This window comes from Physeter macrocephalus, chromosome 12 (genome assembly GCF_002837175.3).
Source record: "Physeter macrocephalus isolate SW-GA chromosome 12, ASM283717v5, whole genome shotgun sequence".
NCBI lineage: Eukaryota > Metazoa > Chordata > Mammalia > Artiodactyla > Physeteridae > Physeter > Physeter macrocephalus.
Window position 1 is genome coordinate 51,615,220 of NC_041225.1, and position 16,833 is coordinate 51,632,052.

Here is a 16,833-nt window from a genome sequence, read left to right on the forward strand (position 1 = left end):
CTTTCTCTCTCTCTCTCCTCCTTCTGGGACCCCTATAATGCAAATGTTGTTGTTTAATGTTGTCCCAGAGTTCTCTTAGGCTGTCTTCATTTCTTTTCTTTCTTTTTCTTTGTTCTGTTCCACAGCAGTGAATTCCACCGTTCTGTCTTCCAGGTCACTTATCTGTTCTTCTGCCTCAGTTATTCTGCTATTCATTCCTTCTAGTGTAATTTTCTGTTATTATATTGTTCATCTCTGTTTGTTCTTTAATTCTTCTAGGTCTTCATTAAACATTTCTTTCATCTTCTTGATCTTTGCCTCCATTCTTTTTCTGAGGTCCTGGATCATCTTGACTATCATTACTCTGAATTCCTTTTCTGGGAGGTTGCCTGTCTCCATTTAGTTGTTTTTCTGGGGTTTTATCTTGTTCTTTCATCTGGTACTTAGCTCTCTGCCTTTTCATCTTGTCTGTCTTTCTGTGAATGTGGTCTTTGATCCACAGGCTGCAGGATTGTAGTTCTTCTTGCTTCTGCTGTTTGCCCTCTGGTGGATGAGGCTATCTAAGAGGCTTATGCAAGTTTCCTGATGGGAGGGATGGTGGTGGGTAGAGCTGACTGTTGCTCTGGTGGTCAGAGCTCAGTAAAACTTTAATCTGCTTGACTGTTGATGGGTGGGGCTGTGTTCCCTCCCTGTTGGTTGTTTGGCCTGAGGCAACCCAACACTGGAGCGTAGCTGAGCTCTTTGGTGGGGCTAATAAGAGACTCTGGCAGGGCTCATGCCAAGGAGTACTTCCCAGAACTTCTGCTGCCAGTGTCCTTGTCCCCACGGTGAGCCACAGCCACCCCCTGCCTCCGCAGGAGACCCTCCAGCACTAGCAGGTAAGTCTGGTTCAGTGTCCCCTGGGGTCACTACTTCTTCCCCTGGGTCCTGATGTGTACACCACTTTCTCTGTGCCCTCCAAGAGTGGATTCTCTGTTTCCCACAGTCCTGTCGAAGTCCTGCAGTCAAATCCCACTAGCCTTCAAAGTCTGATTCTCTAGGAATTCCTCCTCCTGTTGCCGGACCCCCACGATGGGAAGCCCGATATGGGGCTCAGAACCTTCACTCCAGTGGGTGGACTTCTGTGGTATAAGTGTTCTCCAGTCTGTGAGTCACCCACCCAGCAGTTATGGATTTTGATTTTACTATGATTGCACCCCCCGCTGCCTCCCCGTCTCATTATGGCTTCTCCTTTGTCTTTGGATGTGGGTATCTTCTTTGGTGAGTTCCAGTGTCTTCCTGTCGATGACTGTCCAGCAGCTAGTTGTGATTCTGGTGTTCTCACAAGGGGGAGTGAGTCACGTCCTTCTACTCTGCCGTCTTGGTTCCTCCCTAAGGTGTTTTCTGTTTATGAGATTCTGTTATTCTCTTTCCTTGGTGACTCAAATAGAATTATATACTGATTTTCCTGTAGTCTCAAAACTTGTAGTTGACAGCAAAAGGTATTAGAAATATTGATGATCACACCTCCTGTCTTTTGTGTAGGTTTAATCAAGTGATATATTACTGAAATTTGTCTTTTGATAATAATGATTTAATTGCTTAGCAAGTGTTTATATAACGTTGGCCAGTGAAAAATTCAGAATTTAGCCTGTCAAAGCAATGAACTGGTCTGAAAGATAACAGCATTATGACTGGAAAAGAATGAGATGTATAATATAGGAGTCATTCAGAGTAAGATGCGATAGAAAAGTCATTCTCAGACAGTGGATGATGGTCCTCATGACTCAGAGTCATCTAGGAAATTAAAAAAAAACACAGATTGCGAGTCCTCACCTTGGAAATTCTGATTAGTAGATCTGGTTTATGACAATGGAATCATCTCATCCTTCCAGAAGCTGGGCTCTGGGCTTCTACCTGCTTAACAAAAGCTGAGCACTCCCACACTTGTTAGTATCCGTGAGCATGCACGTGGGATGGGGTTATCTTGGGAAGCAACTGTTTCTCAGAGTCCCAAACATGATTTTGGGCAGCCCATCCCTCACCACTGCCCTCCAATTCCCTTTCGTTTTTCTAGCACCTGTCGCTTACTGTGCCAAACTCTATGCATCTCATACCCTGCTTCTCCTGATGCCCGGTTCCTTCTCCCCATGCATCAGTAAAATCTAGAAAACCACTCATTAGAGGAAAAAAAAGTTCCTACATGCCATACGTTCCTTCTTGAACTTACCCTCATAAGTAAGCCTTAAGGTGGCAGATGGGATCCTGAAGAGAAAGATTAACTTTCTGTTTGCAGTCTTTTGGGGCTACTATAACAGAATACCACAGACTGGGTGGCTTATAAACAGCAGGAATTTATTGTTTATAGTTCTGGAGCTGGAAGTCCAAGATCAGGGTGCCAGCATGGTCAGGTGAGGGCTCTCGTCTGGGTCACAGACTTCCATGGTATCTCATGTGGTGGTAGGTGATAGGGAGCTCTGTGAGATCTCTTTTATAAACATTAATCCTATTAATGAGGGCTCCACCCACATGACCTAATCACCTCCCCTAATCCCTACCTGTTAATGCCCTCAGCTTTGGAGGTTTCAGCATATGCGTTTTTGAGGAAAAAAAATATTCAGACCATAGTACTTACCAATGGATGATGCCAAATTGGAAGGTGCTTCTGTACTATTATATGTATTTCAGTAGATTCATAAATCTGCAGAATAGTGTTTCTTTCCATTTTATAGTTTGGCCAGTAGGTGGTTCACATTGCTGCAGGTTGAAATTAGTGAGTAAAGATTTTTTGTTTTTAGTGTGGACCTTCCCCAAACCACCAAATATACTGCTTGTATAATGCATCTGTTTCCACAGAAAGAGAGAGTTACTTGCCCAGTCTAACTTACTTAACTTACAAAGGTGTTTGAAGGCTTATGTTAACTTGTCTGTTTTTCTTTTGGTTCAGGTTTCACTTCCTCCTTAGTAATTGCTTTTGGAAAAGGCATTTAACAGAAAAGTAACTGTTGCATCTAAAGATTGATTATACCTTTTCTCCAATTTCTCTGTCCTTATCAATTTTATGTGACATATGTGAAAGTCAATATAATGTTCATCTTTCATGACTGCATGAAAAAATGCTCAGCTATAAGAATCTTCTAAAAAAACAGACTTTCCTCCTATCCCTTAAATCAATATTGGACATAATGTTTACCATTAATATTTTCTAATATGTCCATGCATATTTTGAAAGTCTTTTTTCTTTTTCTTTGAATATTATGTGTAGTAATTTTAGAAAATGTGGGAAAAGAAATTTATTAAGAAAATAAAAACCATTTGTAATTTCACCCTCCAGAGAAACTCATTATTAATACATATACATTTTTTTGCAATCACTGATAAATTATATGTTGATATGTGCATAGAATATATATTCTCTTTTTTCAGATACAAGTGAGAGCATATTCACACAATTCTACATTTATTTTAACTTACCAGTATATATTGCAGTCACTGTATATCAGTATATGCAGAGCTACTTCATTCTTTTTTGAGGCTGCATATTATACCATTGTAATGAAGTCCCTTCATTTATTTAACTAGTCCCCCAATGATGCCTATTTAAGTTGTCCCACATGTTTAGTTATTAAAAATGTGACATTGAATATCCCCAAACCTGTATGATTTTATCCAAATGGACTGATTCTGCAGGATACAGTGCTAGCAGGGTCAGGAGTTTGATGGTTATAGTCAAATTGCTCTCCAGAGAGGTTATAGCAATGAATATTTCCATCAGCAGTGTTTGATAGTGTCTGCTTTCCCACACACATTAGTAAACACTTTGGACCCTGTCATTCTGATGGGTGACACTTGTTATCTCATTGAATTTGCATTTCACATTATGAAAGAGTATGAGCATCTTTTCCTATGTTTAAGAGCTATTTTAATTTCCTTTTTATCTATATTCACTCTTTATAACACTTAGACATTTTTCTATACCTTTTATTGTCTTTTTCAAATTTATGTTTAGGAGCCTTTTGAATAGTAAAGAAAGTTAGCCCTTTGATTCTAAATTGCTTTCTTGCAATTTTTTTTTCCACTTTGCTATGGTCAAGGGTGTTTTTAATTTTGTTAATTTTTTTTCTCACGTGTAGGTATTTTTTAAAGGTTTTGTGTCATCAAATTTATCAATATTTTCTTGTGTGCATTCTAGATTTTGCATTTTCTTTGGAAATAATTTCTTTCTTCTAAAATTATATATGATTTTTTCATGTTTTACTTTTTTGGTTTCATTTTAACTTTACTTTGGTTAAGATTGGAGGCATTAATTAAAGTGCTTTTTCCCCCCAGATGACTACTTGTTTAATTACTTATTAAGTAAGCTACCTTTTCTTCCTTGTTTTGAATATCACTTTAAACACATTAAATTTCTGTATCTATTTGTGTCTATATCTGGAGTGTCTATTCTGATCCATTTGTCTATCCATGTGCCAATACCTTTCTGTTTGAGTTATTGTAACTTTAAAATATGTCTTAATATAGGGTAGGACTAGTGCTCCCTCATTACTTTCATTTTTCCAGAATTGTCTCTTTTACAAAAGTCTTGGTATTTTTATGTATTTCCATATTTGGGGGCAATTGGTTTATTTAAAAATTTTAACCATTGTAAGTGATAGTTGTAAGATTTACTATCAAAAATAATGTTTACATTTTCTTGTAAATAGTCTTTTACAACACTTCAATTTATTTCTTTATGAAGAATACTAGGTGTGAGATTATTGGATAAAAATGAATAAGCTTTCTACAAGGCTGTTAATGCATATTGTCACACTAACTTTCCAGAATCTAAAAGTATGTGAGAGGATGTATTAGTTGTCATTGTTATATAAAAAAATTACCCCCAAAGTTAGCAACTGATAAGTGTTTATTATCTCCCAGTTTCTGAGGGTCAGATATCCCAGCATGATTCTACTCAGTTAGGGTTTCTCACAGGGCTGCAGTCAAGGTATTGGCTAGTGCTACAGTCAAGGCTCAAATGAGGGAGCATTTGCCTTCAAGTTCACTCATGTGGCTGTAGGCAGACCTCAGGTCCTTGTTGGTTCCTTCCTGGCCAGCGCTGTCAGTTCCTTGCCACATTGGCTTTTCTGTAGGGCAGCTCACAATATGGCAGCTGGCTTCTCTGAGTGAGCAGTGAAGAGACTGAAAGAGAACAAGCAATATGGAAGGCACAATTTTTCTGTAAGTTAACCTTGGAAATGACATTTCACACTTTTTCTGTATTCTGTTAAAAGCAAGTTACTAAGTCAAGCCGACACTTGAGGTAAGGGGACTACACAGGGCATTAATACCAAGAAGCAGGAATCCTGGCAGCCATCTTCAAGGCTGCCTGCCACAGAGCACTAGTTTCATTGCATCATCACCAGCACTGTTTGTTTTTATATTTTAAAACCTTTTCAGTTTGATAAGTAAAAATAATCATATTTCACTGTAATTTTATTTTATTTTTTATTACTAATGAAGAAGAAGTTTCATTTATTGTTTATTGGTTGTTTTTAATTTTATTCTTTAAATTGTCTATATCCCCCCCGCCAATTTTTTCCCTTTGTGGATCTTAGTTACCCCCACTCTCCAATAGGTTTGTAATTCTAATTTAATTTGAAATTGTGACCCTTCTGTGGAAGAAAGAGTTTTCTGTAAATGTTAGGGATTTGAGAGAAATTTATATCTCATTTTGCTTTGTGGTTCAATGCAAGTGCTTATTTCTTAGCAAAAAGATTGGACTATTAACTGTGGCTAACACTGGAAGTTGCTTTTTAAACTCTGAAGAAAAATAATGAAAAATTTGACATTTATTCCCCCAGCTGCCATGGGATTTATAATGACATGTTGACATTTAATGGTTTTAACACTTGTTACAGATGATCTAGCAGTTTGTAGGCTAATCATTAGCATCTGACTTTTTTTTGATTCAAAATAGTGATTAAAATTAAGTAAAGTGCCATGCTTAAGACTTTGCAGAACTATGAAAGCCTTATCTATTAAAAGATTCCAAGAGGGCCAACTCTTAGGTATAAAATTCCAAGTTTTGCTTAGGAGATCAAAAATTAAATAGCAATAAGTAACATCATGTATAATTGCAGGAAGCTTATTATTTTCTAAGACAGTAACAAATAGTACATAAGAAAGAGAACAGCAGACTTGTATCAGTCAATATGTGACCTTGGGCAAATCATTTGTCTGTTGATTTCTTCATCTACAAAAGGGAGACTGATGGCCTTGTTACAGGTTTCAAAATGCCATGAACATTAATGAGCTAATATCTGTAAGACATAAAATTTATGGGACTCTTTATTTTTATGACTCTTGCTAAAGTCTCTGCTTTGTAATTCAGCCCCCTCCATTACTGGACAGCTTTAATTGCAGGACAGTTTTTCCTTATTTTAAGCTAAAATCTGTCTTCTGCTAATTTCTGCACATTTATTGTAGTTTTATCCTCTGAAAACATGTTAGCTTTAATTCCTCTACTACATGTTAACACTTTAAATATTTGAAATAAGCTCCTTAGTTCCCTTCTAAGGTTTAGAAAAATCCATACTAAGCAATATTCAGTCTAAAATAAAATTTGCTTTTTTATTTATGAAAAATTTAAAGAACCTGAAGGAATTGTCATTTTCTTATGTCAAATTATGATCACTAAAACTGTTCAGTAAAAACTCAGTTATGTAGAGTGCTTTACAACAAAATGGCACACACAGATATTTGGTCATTATTCTGTGGTTGTTTATAATATAGAGGAGGCGAATAATGGTGCTGACAGAAAGCAAAAGCATTCTGACAGCTGAGCACATGCTGCATTTTAAAGATGAAATCAGCTCACAGAGAAGGCCTTGTTCTGGCATAGAGGCAACTCTATGGCGTAGAGAGTAATGAAGAAATTGGAGGAAGGTCTGCTTTGCATTTGGGGATGGTTAGTGGTTGGATGAGAATGTAGAGAAATTTCTTTTCCAGTGCTGTGGCCATAGTAAATGCTCAATATATTTATTTGACCTTCTAGTATGATGGTGTTTTGTTTTAGTCTTTTATTTGGGGTTGATGAAGGTACAGAACCTATAGTACTATTTTGTTGCTGGTCATCTTTAATCTTTTTTCATGCAATTTAATTTTATCAATTCATATTTTTGAAGTATGCATTGTGGATCAGAGATTGTGCTGGGATGTTAAAGTGAATTAGACATGTTCCTTTTATTAAAGGAGCTTGTATCATAGATGAGTGACAAATATGAAAACAAGGAAAAACCATCCAGATGTCCAGGCCTTCACATGGGGGTGGATCACAAGGTAGAGTGGGGGCCTCTCAAAGCTTCTCAGAGGGAGACTGAGGCTGGGTCTTCAAGGCTGAGTGAAAGAAGAGAAGGGCATCCAGGCATAGGGATGCAAAGGCATACATGCAAAGGCACGGAAGAAAGAATCCACAAGGCCTATACAGGTCACCAACTAGTGATTGGAAATGGCTTGCAGTATGGAGCTAGAGAGGAGCAGTGGTGGGAAATAAATCTGGAGAAGGAGCCAAGGGCATTATTGCACCAGCCATGTGCCAAGTCCTTCTTTAAAAAGAATTGTATTATGTTCTCTTCTTGCTTCCCATTGTCTCTGCCTTAGATTAATGTTTTCATCTTCTGCCACAAGCCTCATTCTACTGACACCCTGGTTTGTTTTCCTCCAGACACTACTTTTAAGCTCTTCTTCCTATGTGTCTCCATCCCTGTCCTCATTTTTAACCCCTGGTTATAGGTTCAGTGAGCCCAGGCTACTTAATTATACTGTCTCTTGTCCGGGGCTTTATGGAGCTCCTAATTAGAAGTTTATATAAATCAGTATAAGTTATATTTCAAAACCCTTTAAAATGTTTTTATTTCCTCATGTAAGACTAAGCCACTAGTTATAAGCTTATCAGTGTCAATCAGTATACTTTCATTACAAGGGTCAGTAACACAACTCAAACTAGCTTAAAAAAAAGAAAATATTAGCTCATATTACTGAGAAGTTGCAATGTAGATCAGCATCACTCATTGCTAGATCTAGGGCTCAACGAATGGCAGCAGAACTTTGGCTGTGATTCTCCTTCTATTTTGATGCTTCTTTATTTTGTGTTGGTTGTATTCTCAGGAAGGCTTTGTCAATTTGGTGGCCTCTGGTAGCTCCAGATTGATAGTATCCATAGAGTTAGCATTCTCAGTGTAAAGAGTGCTTCTCCTTCCCAACAGTTCCATCCATCCTGGATTTGAGTCTCATTGGCCTGGACTCTGTCTTGTGCCCATCCCCGAATAAGTTACTATGGCCAGAGCTAAGAGACCAGGCTATTTCATATGCCTATATCAGAAGCTGGGAGCTTTGAGATAGCTGAAGCCCAAACCACAGGCACAAAAGTGTGCAAGAGGTGGTTTCCCATGATACTAGAATGCCATTACCAGCAGGAGAAATGAGTACGTGGCAGCAAAAACAGAAGGTATCTAACATAAGGTTTTACAATTGAATATCTATTCATTCTTCCATCCTACAAAATTTTTTGAGTGTCTGGGATTTTAAGATACCATGATAAATAAACATGGTTACTGTCTTGAGTGGTCATAGCCTTTAGGTGGAAAAAGATGTGTAAGGTTCCATAGTAATCAACAAGTAACAGCTAGGCTTGGATCCCCTTTGTTCATTCTGTCTTCAGCCTTATCATGGGAAACTCTGTCAAGGCTTTGCTGAAATCATTATGTATTGCACATATTATGAATGTCAGGGTTGAAATGAAAATATAAATTAAATTTTTTATTGCTTTAAAAACATTCATAGTAATGTTTCGAATACTGTGCCAGAGATAATGAATGAAGACTTATGATATGTTCACTAGAGGGAACCAATGGGTGAATACCAGCTATTTTCCCATTACTTGGGTGGAAGGTTGGAAAATCTGGGACTTTAGAAACTTTTGAAAGAATAAAAGAATATGAGTTTGGCAATCTTAGGTGAAGAAATTGTCCATAGAGAAGATGGTTGAGGGTGATCGTAATCTTAAGGTGGAGCAGTGATTCTAAGTGAAAATCACATAGATAAAATACAGAGTAAGAAAGAACACAAGTGTTCTAGGAGAGAAGACCTCTGAAAAATCCAGCACTCAGTTGAAATTCTTATTGGAGTGCCAAGACACTCATTCACATGAAATATACTACACATTTGAAGATGTAATATATATGTTTATAATGAATAATCTACAACAACATGGCATCTTGCATCTACATAGGTCTATTTATCCCCAGATCCAATCAGACCTTCTAGATGAGTACCAAATGTAAGTGGTTTCCTCAAGGTGATGCATCTTACTTTCTTGTTCTCCTCATAGTTTAAATACAATTCTAACCTGTTTAAAATTTTTTTGTTTTGTTTTGTTTTGTTTTTGTGGTATGCGGGCCTCCCTCTGTTGTGGCCTCTCCCGTTGCGGAGCACAGGCTCCGGAAGCGCAGGCTCAGCGGCCATGGCTCACGGGCCCAGCCGCTCCGCGGCATGTGGGATCCTCCCAGACCGGGGCACGAACCCGGTTCCCCTGCATTGGCAGGCGGACGCGCAACCACTGCGCCACCAGGGAAGCCCAAAATTTTTATTTTTTATTATTTTCTTTTGGCCACACAGCATGTGGGATCTTAGTTCCCTGACCAGGGATTGAACCCGTGCCCCCTGCATTGGGAGCGTGGAGTCTTAACTAATGGACCGTCAGGGAAGTCCCTCTAACCTTATTTTATATGAGTATGTGTTTCAGCTTGCATTTAAACTTTTTGTTGTTGTTGTTGCTGGCTTTGAGTATCTGCTAGAGAAAGATTACGAAGAAAAACGCATAACACTCTGGAAGAGCATAGGTGTCCTGGTCAAGAATCTCAATAGAAGAAGTATAACCTGCTTTTTCTAAGATTGTTCGTAAGAAATACAAGTGCTTTTTTCTCTTTCTATTTTAAGTAGATAGAAGAGTATTTAAAAATACGTTTTTAGCATAACAAACACACAGAAAACGGTGTTCCCACCACCTAATTTGACAAATGGAAAATTACCAGTAATTTTGAAGGCTCCTTTCTTCTCTTCCTCTATTCTATACCGTTCTCTTCCTTCTTCTTACGTAATAAATTATTTACTTTTTGAACTTTACATAAGAGGAATCAAACTGAGTTTTTGCTTCTTTCCTATGTGCTTTTAATTTTTTCTTAACATTATATTCTTGAGATTTATCCATGTTAAAACTTTTACTGTAGTTTGTTCAAGTTGCAGTTATTCCGTTGTATGTATGGGTAGTATTCTATTCACTATCATTCTACTGTTGATGGGTATTTTATGTTTCTAGTTTTTATTGTTTTAAACAGTGGTAGGACTATTCTTGTCCATGTTCCTTAGACTGAGTGTAATTGGCGAGTCATATATATGCACCTCACCAGATAAATGCCAAATGACATTAACAACTAATAGCGGCTGTGTATTAGAGTTTCAGTTGCTCCACATCCTTGTAACTCTTTGTTAGCCTGGTAAGTTTATTATGTTTTTCTTTTTTTGTATTCCTTGATTACTAATCAACTTGAGTATATATATAACTTACTAGTCCTTCAAGATTCCTCTTTGGAGAATTGTCCATTTAATTCTTGAGACCATTTTCTATTGAATTTTTGTCTTTCTCTCATTGATTGTTGGTATTTCTTTTTATCTTAAATTAATCTTCACTTTTTCATGACTCGCATATTCATTTTCTTCTGTCAGAATGTTTTGATGAATAGAAGATCATAACTGTAATGTACTTAAATGTATCCATCCTTTATAGTTTGAACTTTTTGCCTTCTGTAAGAAATCCTTCCTAACTCCAAATAGGCAAATAGGCATTCTTTTATTCTTTTTATAAAAGCTTATAGTTTTGCTTCCCTCCCCCTGCTCCAACACAGTTAAGTATTTAATCCCCTGGAATTGACTTTTCATAATGTGAGGGTCCAATTTCCTCTCCTTCATATGGATACCAATTATTCCAGAGCCATTTAAGGAAAAGGTATCCTTTCCACACTCACTGACAATGTCATCTTTGTCAGACATCTATATTTCATATATGTGAGAGTCTTTTATTGGGGCCCTTTATTCTATACCATTGGTCTCTTTCTCTATTCTGCCACTATCATGGTGTATTAACTGCTATAAATTCAAAATAATTATTATCTGCTATGGCATTCCTCACTTTATTTTCTTCTTCAACCTATGTATTCTATTTTGGGTCATTTGAGAGTAAGTTGCAATATTATGACAGTTTACCTCTAAATATTTCAGTGTATATAATTATCACAGTCATGGAATTTTATATTGGTATATTACTATTATTTACAATACAGTCCATATTCACATTTCAACCATTGTTCCAATAATTCCTTTTATAGCAGCATTCTTCCCCTGAATCCAGATCCAATTTGTTAGTTGTTAGTTGTTGTATCCCTCTTATTTCCTTTAATCTGGAACACTGCCTCAGTTTTCTTTTGTCTTTAATGATAATGACATTTTTTGAAAAGTATAGGTCAGTTCTTTTCTGAAATATCCCTCAACGTGGGTTCAGTTGCACTTTTAATAGGAATACTGTATAGTTATATTTTACCCTTTTCAGTGCCTGATACCAGAATGTCAATTTTTCTCATTATTGAGACTATTAATTTTGATCACCTGGTTAAGGTAGTCAACCAGGTTATTCCACTGTAAAGTTTTAATTTTTCCCTTATGCAATTAATAAGCAATCAGTGGAGAGAAACTTTTAGATTAGGTAAATAGGTGCCTTATCAAACTTTTATCTAATAGTTCTAGCATCCATTGATATTTCTTTCCTGAATCATTTATTCTTACTATGGTTTCTAATCAATTATGTTTTAATCATGTCACTCCTTCTACACTTACCATTACCATTTTTAGAAATAGATACAAGTTCTGTTTTGTTCTTTTTCAAATCTTCTTGGCCATTTAAAATAATATTTGCTTTTTACTTTATTTTCATCTCTTTTATTTCTTGATACATAATAAAGTTAGCTTATATTTTATACATGTTTGATAATTCCAAAATGTGATCTCTTTTGGTCTGATTTTTCTATTTGCTGTTTCTTGTATGTTTGGTAGTTTTTTTTTGTTTTTTTTGTTTTTTTTTTTTCTCGCTGTACGCTGGCCTCTCACTGCCATGGCCTTTTCCGTTGCGGAGCACAGGCTCCGGACGCGCAGGCGCAGCGGCCATGGCTCATGGGCCCAGCTGCTCTGCGGCATGTGGGATCCTCCCGGACTGGGGCACGAGCCTGTGTCCGCTGCATCGGCAGGTGGACTCTCAGCCACTGCGCCACCAGGGAAGACCCTGTTTTGTAGTTTTTGACTATGAATTCAATTTTCTTGCTACTTTGTCTGAGGCAATTCTTTGCATTTTTCCAGGCATTTTGGGGAACAGTCAACACTCTAACTTCCAACTTCCAGCTTCCAAGCACTTTACATTAAATCCTCTGGTGAGGTTTTTCAGATCATTCAGGTCTGACAGTATGAACTTGGGCTGTAAAACTCATGGAGACTGACTTGTAGTTAAAACTTTGAGGGAAATATTTCTCTCCTGCCACCTCAGCACTGAAATTCAACAGGTAATGTTTTCTTGCTGTCTTTGGGATGAGGAGGATGTGTGTGGGTCTGTTCCAACTTCACCCTTTTTCTGAGGCCATAGCTGTTGGACAGCCAGTTTCATGGATGGAGTCTTCTGTGGTATTCCCTGACTTGGAAGGGCCCTGGCTTTATTTTCTGTTACCAGTGCCCCAGGAGGTCATGACGAAAGAAGGTCAAGTTCACCAGTTTTGATTTCAGGAATAAATCTCACTTCAGTGATTTGCTCATTATTCTGAATTCCTGTTTCTACTTAATTTTTGGCCTCTGAATATTTCTTATCATTTTTGTTGTCCATCTGAAACATCTTAAAAGAAGCTTTAGTAATTTCTCTAGTCTTTTTAGTTGTTTTTTGATTCAGAGTTGATTGGGTTCTTAACCATCATACTGCTAGAAATGGATTTCTCTACCGTCTCTTTATCTTCATATTGAGACTCATAACCACTTAATCTTTAACAGAGTCACACAAACATGAACATATTCAAATATACCAGTGGGGTAGATTTCAATATGCCTGTTTGTTCTTCTCGTAGAATAATGTGTATAAATCCTTTAGGTGCTTAATGAGGTTATTTCATGCAATTGTAGCCTAAAATCCAGTTTCATAGGTTGTGTATTTGTTTCAGCATTTTGGCCGTGTTGATGAAACAGTAAGGAAAATTTTTTGGTAGGGAATTAAATTAGGTCTTGTGGTCCAAACAAATTTCAAGGATTCTTTTACCCTTCCTTCTAAATATTTGTTTGAAGTGACTCTCATAATAATAAACAGGCATTTCGTAAATATTAATTGGGTAGGCAAGCAATGAATGACTGAATGAACAAATAAGTATAGTTCAATAGCTTAGTCTTAGTTTACATAGGATAGCCTTCAATTGGCTATCAGTGAATGAGTCAGGTTTATGTCTGGCCTCATCCATCTTTAGTACCTTCTGCAAACCTGAAAACAGGGGAGGTTTGGGTAAAGAGGATTTCAGTGAAACATTGTAAATACTTGCCTCAGTTCAGACACTAAATTGAATTTTCAGCATAAATCCTATCCTAGGCATCAACAATTTAGTATTATTTGGAAAGGTACAATTGATGTAAATGTAAGTGCTGGCTATTTATCAAGTTCTACCATTCTTTTTCCACCAAGAGATAAACTGGTTGTAGCATTTGCTGTCATTGAAATACATTGAATTTTCAACGATTGCTTCCTAAAGTCTGCTTATTTTATTTGGAAGCATTTTTGCCTGAAATTCTGGCTGCTGCTGCTCTGAATAGGGTGGACTGTGTAGTCAGGAACTATAACAGAAATAAAAGGATCTTAAAAGTCTCAGAAGAGAACCTCAACTTGCCCTGGATAATAGCCCAAAGTTTCCTGATAGAGCAAGAGAGAGTCTCAGTGTCCATGGTCAGAAAAGGGTCATCTTAGTACCTGGCCTTTAGGTAGAGACCTATCATAGAAACAGAGCTAAACTGGATTTCTGGCACATAGGCAAGGCTTAAACATGACTGAATGTAGAATCTGAATATTAATTGAGGAAACATTAGACTGTAGATCACTTCCCTCTAAGCTACTTCCTAAAGGGGTTATTCCTTCTACCCCATCTTCCACTCCTCTTTGAACAGGATAGAACAATTTTTAATTCTGTAATTTCTGAATCTTTGTATATCTTTAATGGTAATAAAAGCCTTACTATTCAAATATATTAGCACAGTGGCCTTTTCTAAGGAATGCTCCCATATGATATGCTAGAGACGTACCCAGAGTTCTGCAAGACTAGGCATCCTACATTCTAGAAACCACATTTTAAAGGTTAATGAAAATCTTGACTACTAAATACTCATTCCTTAATTTCAGTTATAAATAAAAATATTATTACTACTTTCCTCCTATATGTTAGAGCCAGTGGCTCAGTGGAAAAGTACCTATTTGTAGATTGCCTAATTTATATCACCTCTAAGTAAGTCATTCACCTAGGTAGTTCATATTGAGTTTGGTCAAATAAATGATGAAGACTATATTATTCCAAAGCTATTTAATTTATTCTTTATCTTTGCCAATGACTGAGCTTTGGAGGAGTAAATATGTAAATTAAAATAGGTATTTATATTCAAATATTTTTGGTTCATAACCAAGTCTGTAATCTGTTTGGTATAGAAAACTCTACCAAATGTTACTTTTTGATATCTGGCTGCTGAACATGATGGTGGTGTGTTCTGACAGCTGAAATAGATATAATGGTGTAAAGATCATCATGTTTTGTAATGATCTGTGTCTCTATAACCATCCACGGATCTGGGAAATAAGCAACTGTATGTGATTTATCAAACTTAGAGGAGAGTTCTGAATATGAGAACATTTAAATCACTTGAAAAAGCACCCTGATAAAGTCTTGGCACAATTTAAATTCAGGAGACGGGGACTTCCCTGGTGGTCCGGTGGTAAAGAATTCGCCTTACAAGGCAGGGGATGTGGGTTCAATCCCTGGTCCGGGAACCAAGATCTCACATGCCGTGGGGCAACTAAGCTGGTGTGCCACAACTACTGAGCTGGTGCGCCTCAACGAGAAAGCCTGCGTACTGCAAACTACAGAGCCCATGTGCCCTGGAGCCTGCATGCCACAACTTGAGAAGAGAAAACCCGCACGCCACAACTAGAGAGAAACCCGTGCACCACAATGAAGAGCCCACACGCCGCAACGAAAGATCCTGCATGCCACAACTAAGACCCAATGCAGCCAAAAATAAATAAATAAATCTTTTAAAAAATAAATAAATGTAAGAGAAAATTTTACATGGTTTGGGGTTTCCTAAAAGGGTGTTGAATTGTTCTCATAGTCTGAAAAACATGTAGTGGCAATATTAGAGTGGCCAGGTTGCATTATTTTCACTTACTCTTTTATTTTCTTGATATGGGCAGATATTTAACGTAGGGCAAGACTATCTTCAGCATTTGCAGTGTCTAGTTTAATTTGGTTTGGTTGCTTAACTGTAATCTAAAACCCCAGATTTTATGTGTTTCCTGGGAGGGTACAGGTACAACTCCAAAATTTAGAAGGTAGATGATACATATATTTGGTAGAACTGCTAATCTAAAAAAGTTTAAACTAAATCCTGAGACAGAGAAGACATCCTAAAGTAAGATCATACCCATGGAAAACAATATCTGTAATGTGAAGAGAGGCAGCTTAGTCAAGGATTAACCCAATAATTCTCAGGTATATGGAGCAAAACTTATATACTGGGAACAGGGCTTAGGTTGATTGTGGGCAAGAAGCTAAGTGAACCAAGATTTTAACAACAAAAATATGTTAATATGATTTTTCAGTATTTCCAATGTTATAATTTGTGAGAGTTGGTTTTTCTGGAGAGGGAATTGAATAGTGGTAATAAATAACCATAATGTTAATAGTTACAGCTAACTTTTATTCAAACTTATTAAGTTCCTACTATTTTTTAAAATTCCTTGCAATAACCCCACAATGTAGGTATTATTATTATTATTCCTATTTTATAGATGAAGAAATTGAAGTTCAGAGATGCTATATAATTTGTTCAGCTAGGACTAAGGAGCCAGGATTTGAAAATTGGTGCTTTAAACATTACTAGATTATGGAACCAGTGGACTTAGAGAAGCATATTCCAGGACTAGAGCATAGAGTAAAACTGGAAGTAATGGTCATTTGCTTAGATGTCACATTGAGAAGGATGAAGCAGAGTCTGGAAAATAATTATATAGATATTATTTTTATGTGTCAGATACATGGGTAAGCAGGAGCAGAATATCCAAGGCTGTCTATGGGCAGTGAACTTGCAGCAACCTACTCTTTACTGCTGGGCATCATTTCTTCTGTGTTCGAATGGACCAGCTTTAAAGTAGCATATTCTGGTTACCCCAGACCACTGGGGTGGGGTAATGCAAGATATGCTTTTATGAGCTGTCAAACCTTATCTCCCAGGGGTTCCTTCCCCCCGCACCCCCACCCCTCGCCTCCACTTGTACTTCCAATACAATCTCTGACCGACTTGCTTTGAAACCCGCTGCTTTTTTCAATTGGAGACAGATCATCTACCTTTCTAACCCTTCCTTTATTTTTAAGACAGTTGAAATGTGACTTCAATTGCAAAGCTTTTCCTGACTTTCTATTAGGGAAGGCTTCGTTGCTCAAGCTGAAGTTTACACAGTCCTCCATTAAAGTAATTATGTAAGAATATTGTGATTGTTTGCTTGTT